Genomic DNA, 18556 nt, shown 5'->3' with positions numbered 1-18556 from the left:
TCAACATTGAAAATGTTGCTACATAAGACAGAATTGATGCTGTCGGTCACACAGATATGTAGTCGTACTATGACTGACAGATAACAACAGGTATTATCCCTTTTAATATTTTCAAGTGCAGCTGCTTTGGTGGATAGGGGATCCTCTCAGGATGTGTGCTTTTCAGTAATAATGTGACTTACTGTGGTGGGCATGTGTGTTCTCCTGGTCTGTCTGTGTCTTTCTCTCTTTTTCTCCCCCCCACCATACAGATCAGTTTGTTTGCATCCCAAATGGCACCCTATATAGGGCTACTTTTGACCAGAGCTCTACAGTTCTTGGTCTACAGTAGTGAACCGAATAGTTAATGGAGAGGAAATGTAATCAGTTGGGCTTGTCAGTGGCGTTTAGGCCTGTCACAGACTGTTAGATCTCCATCCACATCATGAAGACATACACACACACGAACAACAGACACAACCGTTTCTCGACCTCACTACTGCTCCCACTGTGGCCATTCTGTGTGGTCCAACACACACAGACACACGTGCACTAGACTCTCCCAGCAAATGAATGCAGGAACATGCAAATCAGATTTGGGGAAGGTGGTCGGAGAAGAGGGAATTTGATTGGGGTGAGAGAGGGAGGGAGTGTGAGAAGGAAGCGGTAGGAGATAAGGAGAGTTCATTATAGTGGTAGAGGCACAGAGAGTTTCTGTTTTAATGTTTTAATCTGTGTTGACAGTGTCTCTCTCTATAGGCTCTCACACACACACACAGAGTCAGTGACACACTCTGGGTTGTGTTCAGGGGTGGGGGGAAAAGCGAGTACAGCACATGAATCTGTAATTACATTTTACGCCTCACTTTCTCACCCTCACAGCTTCCCATCTCTGTCCCCAGTCAGTGACCGTTAGCGGTCGATTTCCGTCATGCTGTTTTGGGCGTTGGTGTGTTTCTGTGAGTGTGTGTGCCTGCGTGTGTGTGGCAGCAACATTACTAACTACCACATATGTTTTGCTCTTGCGGTTCAGAGGGGTGTACTGGTTTCTTCTGAGAGGATTTTTAGGGGGCACGTTTCAGACAACCTGTATCCATGTCATTGTTAATCCAACCCATGTGGTATCAGCCTGACCAACAACCTTTCTCCATGTGTGTCACGTTCCTGACCTGTTTTCTGTTGTTTTGTATGTGTGTGATGGTCAGGGCGTGAGTTTTGGGTGGGCAGTCTATGTTTTCCGTTTCTATGTTGGTTTTGGGTTGCCTGGTATGGCTCTTAATTAGAGGCAGGTGTTTTGCGTTTTCCTCTAATTGAGAGTCATATTAAGGTAGGAGGTTCTCACTGTTTGTTTGTGGGTGATTTTCGCTGTGTCTATGTTGGGTGTAGTTCTAGGAAAGTCTATGGTGGCCGGAATGGGTTCTCAATTAGAGACAGCTGATTTCGGTTGTCTCTAATTGGGAGCCATATTTAAGGCTGCCATAGGCTTTAGCTGTTTGTGGGTCATTGTTTGTGTATATGTATAGTTCGACGTAAGTAGTTTGTGTGTGCACTTACGTTTGAAGTTTTCACGATCGTTTGTTGTTTTCGTTAATGTTGTAATAGTGTGTCGTGTTCATCTTCGTCGTTGTTATTTAAAAGAAGATGTATTCAAATCATGTTGCGCCTTGGTCCTCTCGTTCATGTCAACGCGATCGTGACAATGTGTGTCTGCCTTTGCGTCTCTGTGTGTGTCGGCTATATTATACCACCCGTCTGGCATAACCAGTTGTTATCAGGGTCAGGAGTGTGTGTGTTTCTGTGTGTCCGGCCTGGAATCAGAGTCAGGTCTGTAACATGACAGCTGACGTATAATGATTAGCTCCGTTTGTCTTTACAGTCTCCTGTCTGTCAAAATCACTTACCCCTATCAAACTCCTAACCCCTACCCCCTCCCCGCAACCGCCTACCCCCTTCCCCGACCTGCTCTGTTTAGAATTAGCCGCTTGTCACGGACATACAGTACCTTTACCTCACCATAAAACAACCTCAAACATTGTATGAAACATAGGCCTAACTATGAAGCATAAAACAACCTTACACCATCCATACACAAGGCCACCTTAGATGTAGTAATATATACTGCAGCAGCATTGTTACTCAACCATTTATTATAATGAGACACAGAGAGACAGGCCACCATATACTGCCTGCTGCTGGAGATTGTCCAACACACTCACACACACACACACACACACACACACACACACAAACACACACACACACACACACACACACACACACACACACACACACACACACACACACACACACACACACATGCATTGAGATTGCCTTTGTGCGGTAACTCTGCGTGAAACCTACCATGCCTTAGTTAGCATGTGGTGTCTAACGGAGTTACATAGCTGAATGCCTTGGCCCGGGCTGTTAATAGGATAAAGACCTAGCTCTGCATCTGAAAAAAATGCTTTTTTAACACCACAGCTCCGTGTGTGTGTGTGAAGCATAGGAGTGTGTGGTGCTTTGTAGGGTGTTTTCAGAGTGCAAAAGGTGATAATTGGTAGGAATTACAGGTTTAACACAGGATACATGAAAACGACAGATTATGAGGCGTGGAATCGTCAGTGGTGTAAAGTACTTAAGTAAAAAAATAACTGAAGTACTGCTTAAGTAGTTTTTTTGGGGTATCTGTACTTTACTATTTATATTTTTGACTTTTACTTTACTACATTCCTAAAGAAAATAATGTACTTTTTACTCCATACATTTTCTCTGAAACACAAAAGTACTCGTTACATTTTGAATGCTTAGCAGGACAGGAAAATGGTCAAATTCATGCACTTATCTAGAGAACATCCCTGGTCATCCCTATTGCCTCTGATCTGGCGGACTCACTAAACACAAATGTTTCGTTTGGAAATTATGTTGGAATGTTAGTGTGCCCCTGGCTATCCGTAAATTAAAAAAAAACAAGAAAATGGTGCCGTCTGGTTTACTTAATATAAGGAATTTGAAATGTTTTATACTTTTACTTTTGATACTTAAGTATATTTAAAATCAAATACTCAGTAGTATTTTACGGGGTGACTTTCACTTTTACTTGAGTAATTTTCTATTAAGGTATCTTTACTTTTACTCAAGTATGACAATTGGTTACTTTTTCCACCACTGAGAATCGTCAATGTCTTTTCCTTTCCATCACTCTCCACAGACAACGTCCCAGATTTATTTAACCTTTATTTACCAAGACGAATTCATCTTTATCAATGACAGCATGCCATCCCCTGTGTGTAGTCTATCCTGTCTCTCAGGTTCTCATGTCACGTGTTACTGTTTTGCAACACTATTCAAGGTTGTATATGTTTTGTATGTGATATGGTATATGTACTGTACGTAGTTGTATATGTTTTGTATGTGATATGGTATATGTACTGTACGTAGTTGTATATGCACACTCCGCCTCCTCCCTTGAGTGTCAAAATATAGTTAAGTACAGTAGTGATCTATGTTGAAAAACATCCTTCAATTGTTCAGTTACAGATGCATCAGTTACAAAATCATGCCCGATGAGCTACAGAGATCTTATAATTCATAGTGTTTCTATATATACAGTATTGTATGCGGTGATCCACCTCTTTATTGTCTGGCTAATCTTCCATAAACCCACTAATCTATACTGATGTGTTACTGTATGCCTGTATCCCAAAGTGCACTACATTTGTCCAGGGCCCGTCCGTCTGCCCAACACACACACACACACATACACATACACATGGATGGATGTTATTATGTTACAGTATTTGTATAAATGGCTTTAAAGAGTGAAAATGGCCCTACCATTACTGGTGGATAGAGGGACTGAAGGAGGCTGGCTTTTGAGTGGATCTCTTCTCTGCTATTCTATTCTGACTGTAATGAATCTGCTGTGTGTGACTGGGTGGATATATTCATCAGGACTTCTCTTCAGTCTTAATGTTGCAGGGTGGATAACTGCAGGTGGATGGGATCTACAGTGTAGCCTAGCACATCACAGTGCTTACTTACTGTATTCACAATGCAACACAACTCAACACAGCTATCTACAGTAGCTCATAACATTGTTGTGGAGTCTCTGTGTGTGTGTGTACATGGGTGCGCTTGTGTGTGTCGTTACAGTGTTTGCATGTGATGGGTCACTGTTCCCTTAGGGCCTGTTTATGGGAACCATATTGGCTTTTCAGGGCGTGGCCGATTGATTTGATATGATTTCCATGGTGGTGTCAGAGGAGCTGGTAGTGAACAATGGAGCCACGGCCCCTCCCCCTCCCCCTTAATACCCAGCCCCGCCCCCCGGGCGAGAGAAAGGCACCACCTTCTGGCGGTTGTCGTGGTGACCAGAGCAGCGCTAAGCAACCAGCTCCTCTCTGCAGGAGTGGGTGCTTGTGTCCCAAATGACACCCAGTTCTCTATACTGTATCCCAAATGACACCCTACTCCCTATTTAGTGCACTACTTTTGACCAGACCCCAAAATAGTGCACTACCTAGGGAATAAAGTGCCATTTGGGATGCAGGCTGTGTTCTTAGCAGAGACTGGGGACAGAGCTGAGGGTCATGTTTAATAACAATATAATGAGGGGGGCTGAAAATGGCTTTGGAACTGTAACTGGTTGCTTTCGTTTCTGAGGGGTAGTTATTGGAGCATGTGTGTGGGAGTTGAAATGGACATGTTTTGTTAATGTGGTGTTTATGAGGCAGGGAAAAGTATCTGGTCCAGGGTTAGTGATTGTGACAGGAGAGGAGAGGGAGGCTTGGATGGAGGGAGGGAGGGGAAGCTCTGTCATCCACTGACCCCCAACTGTCACTAACCACACACACACACACACACACACACACACACACACACACACACACACACACACACACACACACACACACACACACACACACACACACACACACACACACACACACACACACACACACATTGAACAGCTGTTATACATGCCCATCAATCATCTACAACCGTGGCCCAAAATATTGGCACCCTTGCACCAAGTAACCAAGTCGTTTCTGAGGGGTAGTTATTGGAGCATGTGTGTGGGAGTTGAAATGGACATGTTTTGTTAATGTGGTGTTTATGAGGCAGGGAAAAGTATCTGGTCCAGGGTTAGTGATTGTGACAGGAGAGGAGAGGGAGGCTTGGAGGGAGGGAGGGAGGGAGGGGAAGCTCTGTCATCCACTGACCCCCAACTGTCACTAACCACACACACACACACACACACACACACACACACACACACACACACACACACACACACACACACACACACACACACACACACACACACACACACACACACACACACACACACACACACACACACACACACACACATTGAACAGCTGTTATACATGCCCATCAATCATCTACAACCGTGGCCCAAAATATTGGCACCCTTGCACCAAGTAACTCAAAATGTTCCCTATTTATAAGTTGAAATTTACCAATGTATTTGGTCTCCACAATTCTTTACCTCACTGTTAATATTACAGAACCTTTGTTTTTGATTGAGAACTTAATGTATCCATTTAAATCAGAAAATAAACAGAAATGACAAAAGACAAAATTATTGACACCATAGACTTAACCCATTTAATCCCAAATTCTTCACACACATGAAAATATCCAAATCATATGTCATTAGTAACCCTTTGAAATAATCAATCATAATTTTTAAACATTTTCATGGGAAAGTAGGTGAAAGTGTGTCTATGGTCGGTCACAATTGTGACCGGTCGGATAATGTGAAGTATACTGAATTAATGTATTTTTCCTATGCAGTCATAAATTCTTATAAATCCCAGCCCAGTTGTAAACACATTTAAAACTCTGTCACTGGCAGTCCCCAGCATTGCCACTAGAATGACCCATCACATTCTTGTGTGACTATTTCACATTTCAAAAACCCTTATACAACACCGATATGAATACTGAGAGCAAAGACAAAAAAACAACCATGAACGTATTTCAACATTGTTACTTTATTGTAACATATATTGAAACATACATTTTGTAACATTTTAACTTGTACTTTAGTGCAATATTCATTGTAGCATTGTCATTGTGACATTTTAGTGCAACATTCACTAACAACTGTATAGCAGTCGTGTGATTCATTCACACTGAACATAAAGGTAACATTTAGGATAGAGGTAGCCTGTAGAATATGCATTCAAGTAGAGGCCTACACTGAACAAAATAGAATAATACACACACACACACACACACACACACACACACACACACACACACACACACACACACACACACACACACACACACACACACACACACACACACACACACACACACACACACACACACATATATCTCTCATTGAGGTAGGCTTCAGAACCAAGTGCACGATTAATTTGTGTATCACTATTTTGAACTACAATCAGTCAGACCTACTGTAATGTCTTGAATCAATTTACCTTTTCCAACAACATTTCAGCCATTTGGTCTTTTTCGTCGACTTTTCTTTTCTTCCTAGAGTCCGTTGTACTGCTTCTCCTCACCCTTTATTGACTTCTATTTTTCTTTTATTGTCTTTTTCAGCCCTTTTTCATTCACTCTCATCTCCTTTTCAACTGTCCATGGTATATCTTGACCACTCAGTGTGCAGTGGCGCTTTGCATTTCTCACATGCACAGGTAGTGCGTTTGTCACAATGACGACATCTCTCGAACCGGTGCATCGTGTTGATTGGCCAGTGAGAAGCTTTGTCATATCTTTTCTGATCTTCAACAGTAGCAGCCAGTAGAGATCTCCTTCCGTGGCTCAGTGGTTTCGTGCCAAACTTTTGCATAGAAGACTGTGCCACTATCCGTGAGAAGGTGAGCAGGTCGATGGTCCCTCCCATAACGTCTCTGTAAAATAAATGGCTGTTTAGGAGTGCGATGTTGAGACCATGCAGAGATCGGCCACCACCACTTCTTAGACCTGATGGAGATATGGTATCTTGAAACCTGTAGGTCGTGAAGGTCAACGCCACCCATGTGCTCATTATATCGGTTGATGCATTTTGGTTGTGTGACTTTGTCAAAGGCACATCGCTCCTTGTTCCATGTCTTGACAGATCTCACTGTATTTCTCCTTCATGTTTGTTTCCACTGTGACAATGTTATTGTCTTTCCAACGGACCAGTAACTTGTCTCCTTGGGTCAGAACCTCAGAGATTCCTCGGAGTAACTTCATGAAGTCCTTATGTGGCTTGAATGGGAAATCAAGCAGACGATTCTGCCTCATCGTTCCAGAGCTCCCATATCCTCTTTTTGTCATTTCATCGAGGAGTGCAAGTGAAGTGAAGAGGTTGTCATGAAGGAACTTGCAACTTTGAGGCACCTGAGATTGCTCTGCAAGACCGAGAAAGACACTGGGTACCTGACCCAGTTTAAATCTACTCCAACGTTTATGTGCGCTTAATTTAGCATGCGCTACTCTCAGACACTGCAACATGTATCTCGCCATGTATCTCGTCTAACAATTCACTCCCATATTATATGACTGGTCTCTCTTTTCCATAACCATGTAAAATTATCTTGGTGTCGTTAGTAACTAATACTTTTTTTTCTTTCGCAAATGTAGTCAAATTCTCAGCGTAAGGAATCAATGATATTTGAACCCAGGCATCCAAAAAAGTTGCTTGAGACGTGGTCTCCTACGTCTCCCTTAACATACATACTGTCGTGGACTTCCATCAGTCCTCGAAGAAAGAATCCTACTCAAGACACATCAGATCTTCCCTTAAGTGGAATCGACACCTAAGAAAAACAATAAACAAACCCATAACCCCTTTCCCGTACTCTAATCATTTCAACCTGTCGCATTAATTTAGTAAAAATATATACCTGTTTTTTATCAAATCTAGAACCTTCAAAAAGTTGGTGCTATCTCATCAGCGTAATAGTCAAAACTAACTGCAATCCACTTTAATGACTGGACTCAGTTCCACGTAATTGAAACAGATTAAACGAAACATAAAGGCCACAAAAATGTATTACCTCGAAATTGCCTCGCTATTCATGTTGAATAAATTAGCCTTCCAATTTAAACTATGTACACTGTGTTAAAACGTTCAGTTTAACATCTTAAAACAAACACTGGCAGCAGTATCTGTCTAAGCAAAACATACCAGTAGTGTGGTATGTAATAATCAGGAACCCAGATTTTAGTCAATACCATGGACCCAATGCTTTTGAAATTATGAAGAAATCCTGCAAATATCCCAATTACAATGATCTGTAGTCATTACATCAGGCACATAATAATGACACAATTCCCAGAAAATAGCCTATCAGGTCCAAGCTTTTCTCTGCAGAGATTCTCACATGCGCAAAAGCATGACTGCCAATCTATCTACATTGACTGCCAATCTATTCGATTGGCAGTCAACGAGTTAAATCGACATTCATTGATTAGGAAACAGATCTTGCTCCTTTTAATTAAAGCGTATTATGTTTTCTCATGCAACATATTTAAATTATGATTAAAGATGGCGCTGAAGAACGTGGCTGACGTTTTACATTCTCCCAACCAATTGTGCTATTTTGTTTGGTTTTTTGCATTTTGTGTAACTTATTTTTTAACTTATTGTGTACATAATGTTGCTGCTACCGTATCTTATGACCGAAAATAACTTCTGGACATCAAAACAGCGATTACTCACCGCGGACTGGAATAAACGTTTTCCTTTAACGAGTCCGACGAGAAGGATATCCCGCCTTTCACTTGAACAGGCACAGATCGCTGCCTTTTGTGCGAAGAAAAGACGCAGGAAAAGTGGCCGCAGATCAGGCAGCCTTGTGAGAATCCGTAGGCGAATGAGTAAACTCCCACTGCCATCCATTCTTCTTGCTAACGTGCAATCATTGGAAAATAAAATGGATGACCTACGATGAAGATTATCCTACCAACTGGACATTGGAAGCCATGGATTACAGGCAACATCCGCATCGAGCTAAAGGCTAGAGCTTCCGCTTTCAAGGAGCGGGAGACTAATCCGGACGCTTATAAGAAATCCCTCTATGCCCTCCGACAAACCATCAAACAGGAAAAGCGTCAATACAGGATTAAGATTGAATCCTACTACACCAGCTCTGATGCTCGTCGGATGTGGCAGGGCTTGAAAACTATTACGGAATATAAAGGGAAACCCAGACGTGAGCTGCCCAGTGACGGGAGCCTACCAAACGAGCTAAATGCCTTTTATGCTCGCTTGAAGGCAAGCAACGCTAAAGCATGCACGAGAGCACCAGCTGTTCTGGATGACTGTGTGATAACGCCCTCGGGAGCCTATAGGGAGGAGGTCAGAGAACTGGTAGTGTGGTGCCAGGACAGCAACCTCTCCCTCAATGTGAGAAAGACAAAGGAGCTGATCGTGGACTACAGGAAAAGGCGGGCCAAACAGGACCCCATTAACTTCTCTAGGGTAGGGGGCAGCATTCGGAATTTTGGATGAAAAGCATGCCCAAATTAAACTGCCTGCTACTCGGGCCCAGAAGATATGATATGCATATAACTGGTAGATTTGGATAGAAAACACTCTATTTTAACAGTTTTGGAAACTTTAGTGTCTGTGAGTATAACAACTGATTTGGCAGGCGAAAACTTGAGAAAAATCCATTCAGGAAGTAGTTATTTTTTTGGTTTTGTAGTTTTCTATTGAATGCCATTACAGTATCATGGCACAACAAAACCTTTTCCCCCTCAGGAGACTGAAAAGATTTGCCAATGGTCCCCAGATCCTCAAAAGGTTTTACAGCTGCACCATAGAGAGCACACTGGCTGGTTGCATCACCGCCTGGTATGGTAACTGCTCGGCATCTGTCCGTAAGGCGCTACATCACTGTACATCAGTACATCACTGGGCCAAGCTTCCTGCCATCCAGGAGCAATATAATAGTTGGTGTCAGAGGAAAGCCCATAAAATTGTCAGAGACTCCAGTCTCCCAAGTTTTGGGTACCGCATGGTAAGTGGTACCGGAGCGCCAAGTCTAGGACCAAAAGGCTCCTCAACAGCTTCTACCCCCAAGCCATAAGACTGCTGAACAATTAATAAAATCGCCACCGGACAATTTACATTGACACCCCCCTCCCTTTTGTACGCGGCTGCTACTCGCTGTTTATTATCTATGCATAATCACTTCACTCCCACCTACAAGTACAATTTACATAACTAACCTGTACCCCCACACACTGACTCGGTACTGGACCCAGCCTCGTTATTGATATTGTTATTATGTTACTTTTTATTTTAGTCTACTGGGTAAATATTTTCTTAACTCTTCTTGAACTGCACTGTTGGTTAAGGGCTTGTAAGTAAACATTTCATGGTAAAGTCTACACTTGTATTCGACGCATGTGACAAAGTTTGATTTGATTTGAATTACTTTACAATGATAAGTAGTTTGATGGAGACCCTAATTTGACATTGCATGATGTTACATATTACTGCGAGATTCCACGTTAATTCACTCTAACTTTAAGGAAATAGGATTTATTCAATAAATATAGCAACTCCTCTCAAACCGGGTAGAAGAAGAAAAAAATCAGGGCTTAATCGCAGTTTTATTTCAAATGTAGTACCTGGATGGAGAAAATCTATTAAGTGTTTTATAGTTACATCGTTAGGGTAAGTTAACCAAAAGCAGACACACTCCAGTCAGTTTCTGAGACAATTGCCCAGACTTTATAGACATCGTGTACGTTGTTTAAGTTGCATCTCATTATATTCCCAGTATTACTTTATCAAACCTCTAGTAATTGATTATACACACATACAATTAATCATATCTTCACAGAATCCATATAGAACGTTAGAAATTCTTAGGTACTCACATCAACCAATCCATTGGCTCAGCAAACATTCTCCCGGACACTGCCCTGCGAGTCATAGGATCCTAGATGGATCTCTATCCTCCCAGAAACCACGGCAAAGTCTAGCCTCTACTTTCTATAATAACATCCCACTCTCAATACCATCACAAGATATTCTATGATGGGCAGTGATGGACGGAACCCCAAGATAGCTTTATATCAAAATGTATTATCCAAATTTCAATCATTGTATAATGCAAATTCTATATCTTATTTCTATACTCACACACTATCGTATCACATTCACAGAAAACATAAACAAAAGACACAGAGACGAGGAAAACCGGTTAGCTCTGTTTTTTTTATTTTCAATCCCTGTCTATATGAACAGGGAAACCCATACCATTATCAAGATATTGCCTAATTAGTGGTCCCAAAATAAAACACTCACAATAGCCTCTAATAATAGTAACCCATGGCATACTTGGGTTACTAGGCATCACCTGCACTCTAGTTCCTTGTTCAATATGTTGACCTCACCAGTCCTACTGTGATCAACCAAGTAAGGTGGTGTAGTAAACAACAAAAGATTTCAAGATTAAAAGTGTTGACCGTAGTGGCAAAAAATACACTTTATTTCCTAATCTGACTTTGGTGCAGGTCATGTTGTTCTTGACTCTAGTAAACGCACACAATATCAAATAAAATCAAGGTTTATTTGTCACATTCACAGGATACAGAAGGTTTAAATGGTACAGTGAAATGGTTACTTGCATATTTTCATAGTAGCAATATAAAAAATAAAGTGTCCAGATAAATATTTTATAATTATTCGATTATTCTTATCCAGACTTGTCTAAATTGATGGGTCATGTGAAATAAATGCTATAACCACCCCCCAGTCACATCTAGCTAAGCGGATGCATCACTATTGTCTAGACATGTACACAACTTAATGGGTCTTGTAATCATCTGACAAAGTGAATCATTCGTTTAGACACGTAGCTAGCTAGCTGGCTTGCTAGTGAAACAATGAACCTAATGACGCTTTCATGACAATTGAGAGAAATATGAGGTCAAATCATGACGTCAGTGATCTTCTGGTTGGAAATGTTGGGCTCTGGAAAGAGGCCAGAGTTCCCGAGCTGGGATTCCGAGTTGGATGACCATTCAAAATATTTTTTCCCAGTCAGAGTTTTTTTTTTTTCTGAGTTCACAGTTGTTTTGAATTCACAAAGTCGGAGATTTCTAGCTAATGTTCGCTAACGGTACGCTTTAACTTGCAATGAAAACAAATTTCTGACAAAATTAGAAACGTGTATATATATGAAAATGTAGGAAGCTAGACTCTCTTACCCATATACATGGCTGAACGCTTCTCCCTCTGTCACAGACGCCATGGTTTCTCATAGTTTGAAGATGTAATCCGGAGACAGGGGTTTTATATAAGTCTTCTGTGTGTTCTCTTTTTGACTCACTCCACATATTTGCAGTCAAACGCCAGAATCCTTAACTATCATACACTGCTTTTCCACTGATTTCAAAACTCAGTCAACTTCTTCTGTGATAATAACACCGTTGATCGCCGTTTGAGAAGACTGTACAATGTCTGGTTCAATTAAAATGTTTTAACCTAAAATCAGGGATTTCCTCATCTGATTCATTTTCAGATTCAGAGAGAGAGTCAGCATTGCACGACCGTCCTCCAGAAAGTGGAGAGCAGTACAGTAGCAACACTTTTGCAGTTCTTCATGATATCTTTAAAAAAAGACGCAGTAGAAAGGATTACCTACACATACTGAGCATCTCATGTTATAGACATCAGCATGCTACATGGCAGACCAATCCGAACTGAGATCTCTGCATGTCCAGCCTATCCATTATCTCAGCAAATCATGGCTAGAGGGAAGATTCCTGTCTTTCTGTGGCTAAACCAACTAGGCTCGTAATTTAACAATTGTATTCGTATTTACAGATGGCATACAAGTTTGTTATTGAGGCACATGAAAGTTCACATGCTCCATAAGCCATTTCTGACATTTTGCTAAAAAATGTATGTTTACGTTCAAATGCCTCTCCTGTGAAGTATTGACGTGCGACATACAGTGGTTCCTCCTTTTAAAAGTTGCAAGCTTACACCGCTGGACTTAGAGGAACCCAGTTACACGGCTTCATTGCTCCAGACCACCATAAGGGGGAGTTAGAGCACTCATTATGCATTTGGGTCCCAAGGTTTTTATAGGACCAATCATATCGAGTGGTTCCAATGACAAATTTATCGCGAGCCACCCGTCGCTGGTGACTTTCTTCAGCAAAGATGGCTGACAAAACATTACGGTGGAAGCAAATGTAAATAATTATAACGTCATAACGAGTCAAGCAAAAAATGTATGATTGAGAGGAATATGTTAGTTAATGTAGAGACAAACGATTGTGCATATTTCTTTTGTCAAAGTTAATTCACGAAAATTGCTATTTACCAAGTTTTTTTTCAGTCATATCCAATACCAGGTGTGTCAAACTCCATTCTTTGAATGATGCTGTGTCTGCATGTATGTATTACAATTATACACTTCAACAGTGTTTACCACTCCTGCTCCAGGGACATCAATGATTACACATTGTAACTATGCAATAGACTAGAAACATTATTTAAGTAAAGGCTGATTTGTAATTCATATATACAGAAAAAAACAGTACACTACACTTCCTATGCAAATCTAACTCCCTTCATCTGCATTAATCTGAGGAGGTTCTCCCAGACATGTGATGATTGGAAACAGGGCAGCAAAGTTTGTTTGTCGCCAGAGCGCTTTACAGCATATTACTATTTGCCTGTGAATAACCAGACCTTCATACAAACTTGCTATGCTCAATTCTTGACATACAGCCGAAGGTGCTGCTATATCCTGCCAGCATGCCCACAAGCGAGCCACTCAGGTGGACCTGCAGAATAATGTAATGAAACAAGCAGGGAGAAGGTTTCAAACCCTCAACATTCTAGCTTGAAGTCCAGCATGCTCTCGACTGTACCCAAATGCATTAATTGGGGTTAGGGCCGATTGTGGCTAAAAACTCTTTATCAATTGGAATCTTTAACATGTGGAAAGGGGAAAAAGTATTATTATTAGTTTTTCACAAGCGTAGCAGGCTGTGAATTCTGCAAACAACGTTTCTAGGATGGGCTATTAGCTGAACAATAGACTATTCAACCTTTACTAAACAACTGTCTAATGTGTGAACCCCCCCAACTTGCATCTACCTACACACGTATCTAACTACGCACAGTTAATGTTCTGAAAAAAACAATATATACTCAGCAAAAAAATAAATGTCCCTTTTTCAGGATCCTGTCTTTCAAAGATAATTAGAAAAATCCAAATAACTTCACAGATCTTCATTGTAAAGGGTTTAAACGATGTTTCCCACGCTTGTTCAGTGAACCATAAACAATTAATGAACACGCACCTGTGGGACGGTCGTTAAGACACTAACAGCTTACAGACGGTAGGCAATTAAGGTCACAGTTATGAAAACTTAGAACACTAAAGAGGCCTTTCTACTGACTCTGAAAAACACCAAAAGAAAGATGCCCAGGGTCCCTTATCTGTGTGAATGTGCCTTAGGCATGCTGCAAGGAGGCATGAGGACTGCAGATGTGGCCAGGGCAATGAATTGCAATGTATGTACTGTGAGACGCCTAAGACATCGCTACAGGGAGACAGGACGGACAGCTGATCATCCTCACAGTGGCAGACCACGTGTAACAACACCTGCACAGGATCGGTACATCTGAACATGACACCTGCGGGACAGGTACAGGATGGCAACAACAACTACCCGAGTTTCACCAGGAACGCACAATCCCTCCATCAGTGCTCAGACTGTCCGCAATAGGCTGAGAGAGATTGGATTGAGGGCTTGTAGGCTTGTTGTAAGGCAGGTCCTCGAGACATTACCGGCAACAACGTCGCCTATGGGCACAAACCCAGACAGGACTGGCAAAAAGTGCTCTTCACTGACGAGTCGCGGTTTTGTCTCACCAGGGGCGATGGTCGGATTCGCGTTTATTGTCGAAGAAATGAGTGTTACACTGAGGCCTGTACTCTGGAGCAGGATCGATTTGGAGGTGGAGGGTCCATCATGATCTGGGGCGATGTGTCACAGCATCATCGGACTGAGCTTGTTGTCATTGCTGGAAATCTCAACGCTTTGCGTGACAGGGAAGACATCCTCCTCCCTCATGTGGTACCCTTACTGCAGGCTCATCCTGACATGACCCTCCAGTATGAGAATGCCACATTTACATTACATTTAAGTCATTTAGCAGACTCTCTTATCCAGAGCGACTTACAAATTGGAAAGTTCATACATATTCATCCTGGTCCCCCTGTGGGAATTGAACCCTGGTCCCCCCGTGGGAAGTGAACCCACAACCCTGGCGTTGCAAGCGCCATGCTCTACCAACTGAGCCACACGGGACCACAGCCATACTGCTCGTTCTGTGCGTGATTTCCTGCAAGACAGGAACGTCAGTGTTCTGCCATGGCCAGCGAAGAGCCCGGATCTCAATCCCATTGAGCACGTCTGGGAGCTGCTGGATCGGAGGGTGAGGGCTAGGGCCATTCTCCCCAGAAACATCTGGGAACTTGCAGGTGCCTTGGTGGAAGAGTGAGGTAACATCTCACAGCAAGAACTGGCAAATCGGGTGCAGTCCATGAGGAGGAGATGCACTAAATATCACTGATTTACAGAAATATTGTCCAATGAAGGCACACAATTTAGAATCCTCCAATCCTCTTATGCTATAGCCTACTCCCGACCGTCACATTGTTCCATCCTAACGGAAACCCAGAGGGTTTCAATTTAAATTTCTCAGAAAAGAAACACCATAATATCAATCAAATTTATTAAGCCAAATTTCTTAAAATCAATCCCATGTACTGTGTTATTACAAAAATGGTTTTAAATTCTCTAGTAATGCCAATATGGTAGACTATCAAATGCTTCTCAAAGATGCCCTCTGATGGTCAAACTCGCACTAACTTGCATTAATGTAAAACATGGCTGACAATTAAATAACGTGACATAGAACTAATGATGTAAAAATTAATTAACTAGGAAGTTGGGGCACCACAGGAAAATGTTTAGAGTCTCTATTTCCCGAATTTAACTCTTCAGATATGTTCATATCTTATTGATTACAGTCACTTATTAATGTATTATTACTTCAGGAGTCATATTCTGAATGTTGCTAACATTTGCATATCTGCATGAACCCTAGCATAAATCATGAATCAGTGATATACAAATTGGCTTAATTATTTATTAACTAACTAACTAGATAATCACAGAATTACATAAACACATACACAATAGGTCATACATTGGTTACCAACATGACACAAATGAAAAGTCCCTAGTGGACGAATAAGACAGATAAGAAACAGCGGGAGAACAGAATGGACCCACTACATACATACAGTTCAATACGTTTATTGTGAATATGGATATTTAGCACCCTAACAACCGCTCATTTTGATTTTAGAAATGCAATGTACATATTTACGTTTGTATGTCGTGGCTGTCTCTCCGTTGAAAACACTGGGTCAGTCTGTGGAGAATAGTTCATCAGATAGTCTCTAGTTGTTTAACTCTGGTCACTGTGTCCTTTGTAGCTCTGTTAATTATTGTTCTCCTACCTTTTCAGGACATTAAGGTGAAATATTAGGACATTGGGGTCCTAGTAATGTAGGAAAATAAGTGCACACATACACACTCACAAACGCACATGGACGCATGCACCAACATAACAACTACCTGTAGAAACTTACTGGGTAGAATTAATGCAGCTTATTGACTGTGGTCCAGCCAGCCATATTGTACGTAACCATTGTACCAAAACGGCTCTATGGAGAACCATGTGGAATGGCAGTTACAAAGTTTCCATCTCTATGCAGATATTCACTCACATTCACACATTCTGAATCTGTCAGACTGGCTCTGCTGGGGCTCATTGGTGAAGCCAGAGATAAGGCAAGAACATAGGAGGTGATCCATAATGGGGAGTCAGTTGCTGCAGAACGAACAGAGAAGATGTGCAGCTCCGGCCCTGACCGACTCTAACTTCTCTGTCTGTTGACTGGATGAAACAAAGAAAAACAATCAGTCCTGAGCTCCAGTTTAATCCTAGCTAAGACCCCACCTTCTGCTACCCCCAAAGCAGGGCTCTGGTAAGCGTGTGTGGGTGCGCTTATTTTATACATAATTGTTTTTGTCTGGTCAAGCCTGGCACAGCTTATGGAAAAACCACATGATTTTATGTAATCTTTTTTATTTTACCAGTTAAATTGACTGAGAAGACATTATCATTTACAGCAATGACCTGGGCAATAGTTACAGAGGAGAGGAATGAGTCAATTGGAAGCTGGGGATGATTAGTTGGCCATGATTGTATGAGGGCCCGATTGGGAATGTAGCCAGGACACCGGGGTTAACACACCTACTCTTACGATAAGTGCCATGGGATCTTTTGGTGACCACAGAGAGTCAGGACACCCATTTAACATCCCATTCGAAAAACAGCAACCTACACAGGGCAATGTCCCCAGTCACTACCCCTGGGGTATTTCTCCAACACCATCTGGTCTGCCATCCAGGGACTGACCAGGACCAACCCTGCTTAGTCTTAGCAGCAAACCAGGAGTGGGACACAGGGTGTTACAGTTTGCTGCTGTTTTGAAGTAAATGTGACAACATGGGGTTGCAGAAATTCAAAATGTGATACCATGAAACTATACTTGTGAAAACATTTTAAAACCCAGTTGTCATTGAGAATATTTTACTTTGTGGCACATTATTGATTTATAAATTCATTGTCCCTTGCAGGTTTTGTCTGGTTCCCATATTGTTTCAGGGATGTCCCCAAGAATGTTTTTAGAACATTTTGTCACTGTCCTCTGGATTATTTGGGACTCAAACTCACTTTGGATTTGAACTCACAACCTTTCGGGTGCTAAGTACCTGACGTTCCTGCTGTACCACCAGGACTGTGGACATAATGGAGATTGGCTATACATACCTGTATATTGCCAAGAATATATTTTTGCACTTTGCCTAAAATACAGTATATACAACAAGGTGTAATTTCTGTAAAAAGACAGTATGCTGCTTTCATTTAGTGTAAAAAAATTTTTTACTATTATTTAGTACTATGACCACACTTGGGTCAGCCTTAACTGGGATTTGAACTTGAACCTCTTGGTCGCTACCAACCTGAAATGTCCTGCGACATGTTCTGCAACACCACAAGTTCTGTGAGCATAAAGGAGATAAGTCTACAGACATATTGGCAAAATTACATTCCTGCACTTCCCTAAATGCTGCCCAGAATTATGTAGAATCACCACCAACTTTACATCAATGTGAATCTACCAGTGCCCAATGACACTTTGACAGAGTATATATGAACGCTTCAGGGATTTGAACTTGTAACTGCTTGGTTGAGTGCATCAGTGTTACTGCAGTGCCATTAGGTTCATACTTTTTGCTTGGAACATGTATTAAAATACAAAAGAAAAATAAGGGTATGATTAGGGTACAGTGTTGTTCCCTGGGATACTCACATGGTACAATTCGGTACCTTGTAGGTAAAATGGACCGGTCATCATTGATAGGTGGGGGTAATGTACTGGTGGGGCTCATTAGCATATTTGGGGGC

The 18556-nt window shown here is 41.7% G+C and overlaps 1 protein-coding gene across 1 annotated transcript in view; it reads left to right on the top strand.

Moving 5' to 3' along the window:
* LOC129855468 (cadherin-2-like) overlaps positions 1–18556 on the top strand; it is an 89115-nt gene that overhangs the window by 17625 nt on the left and 52934 nt on the right. The window lies entirely within an intron of this gene.

The sequence above is a fragment of the Salvelinus fontinalis genome, chromosome 5, assembly GCF_029448725.1.
Source record: "Salvelinus fontinalis isolate EN_2023a chromosome 5, ASM2944872v1, whole genome shotgun sequence".
In the NCBI taxonomy this organism is placed as follows: Eukaryota; Metazoa; Chordata; class Actinopteri; order Salmoniformes; family Salmonidae; genus Salvelinus; species Salvelinus fontinalis.
This window is presented reverse-complemented; position numbering and strand designations above follow the sequence as displayed.